We start from the raw sequence: 1578 nt of genomic DNA on the forward strand, positions 1-1578 counted from the left end.
GGAGGGAAAGCAGAGGTGTGATAGGATGGTGGTGAAGGGGTTGAAATTCTGAGTGGAAATCAGTCATGTTTGTTGTACGTCGCAAATCTCATTCAATTGCACTTTAATAGCACATGAAAATGTTACTACTGAATTCTGTTTTTTTTCTTTTTTTTTGAGGTCCTGTTGTTTTATTCTATTTTATTAGGATCATTTTTTTTATTCTTTGTTCGTTTTTTTTTAAGCACGTCTAAGAGTATGGGTCCAGGCGAGAGTGTTCTTGCCATGATTGTTTTTATCAAGTCTCCAGCAAATAGCTTATGGTTATATCGTCCCCCTGAAAGACCCAGGTTTAAAAAAAAACACGGCAAGAGTTCAGGTCACACACACTGAAGTGGTAAACCTTTATAACACTAAACGGGTACTGTGATCATGAGTCCATACCATTTACTCACACACACGTACACGCGTACACACACATACACACGCACACACACATGTGTTGTAGAGATGACATGCGTGTGTGTGTGTCATGTGTATGAGGCTATGACTACTCTGGCAAACATTTCATCGTGTGTGTGACTGTGTGCGTGCGTGCGTGCATGTGTGTGTGTGTGTGTGTGTGTGTGTGTGCGTGCGTGTTTGCGCGTTTGACAGCGAGTTTGTGTTTTCTGTGTGTGTGTTTACTTTTATTTTCTACTGGCATGGAGGTGTCGTTTGCGAAGCGCTCCCTGCTTCCCTCGTTAAGGGTCTTTTGGCGTGGCGCGTGTTCGGGAGAAAACTGACTGACTGACTGACAAACTGACGGCACTCATGCACTGCACAGCCTCCTTTTTTTCCACGTCCGCTCAAATTTGTTGAAGTATTTTCTAAAAAAAGAAAATGTAATGAGAAAAGTCATTTACAAATGATGATTATTATTGTTAATATTATTATTATTATTATTATTATCATTGTTATAGTTTTTTTTTTCCTTAAATCTAGCTTTCGGTCTTTAAAACTATTTGTTTAAAAAAAAAAAAAGTATTTAATTTAAGTTGGTTGTATATTGTTATGCTATAGTTTTAAAAAGCCTAATCATTTATGGATTTTATTTTCTAATTATTATTATTGTTTTTTTTAAATGATTTTGTTTGTTTTCGTTTTTTTTTTTTTAATGGGACCTGCTGTTGTTGCATGATGTCCAAACCTGTATATTTAAAAAGAAAATGTGAATTTGCTGTATTACTGTACACATTGTAATTGATCAAATATTTCACAACAGGCTCCTTTTTTTTCCTTTCCTTCTTTTTTTCAGTTTTCGTTTCCTTCCTCTCCTTTTTCTTCTGTGAATAACTACTCCAGGGTGCAGTCTGTTGGAAAATACTGAATATTATCCTCACGGCTATGGAAAAAGATGCATGAAAATATGATTTATTTTATTTATTTTAAGGTATTGCTTGGTTTTTCTTTTGCATCGTCGGGGGGCGGGGGGGGGGGGGGGGGGGGGGGGGAGTGCATTTTGAACATTATAGACTTGGACAGTGAAAAGTGAGCGGTGTTCTTTATTTCCGCTCCTTCCTTGGGGAGGGGGGGGGGTCTCTCTCTCACTGAGCGCCT

At 38.0% G+C, this 1578-nt stretch overlaps 1 protein-coding gene across 1 annotated transcript in view; it reads left to right on the top strand.

Moving 5' to 3' along the window:
* Nucleotides 1-1368, top strand: part of zbtb18 (zinc finger and BTB domain containing 18) — a 9581-nt gene extending 8213 nt beyond the window's left edge. The window contains exon 2 of the mRNA XM_080781882.1: nt 1-1368. This exon is cut by the window's left edge and continues 1896 nt beyond it. The gene's annotated coding sequence lies outside the window, so the exon portion shown is untranslated.
* The last annotated feature ends 210 nt before the right edge of the window (nt 1369-1578 follow it).

Source organism: Protomyctophum bolini (genome assembly GCF_963924005.1).
Source record: "Protomyctophum bolini genome assembly, chromosome: 14".
Lineage (NCBI taxonomy): Eukaryota > Metazoa > Chordata > Actinopteri > Myctophiformes > Myctophidae > Protomyctophum > Protomyctophum bolini.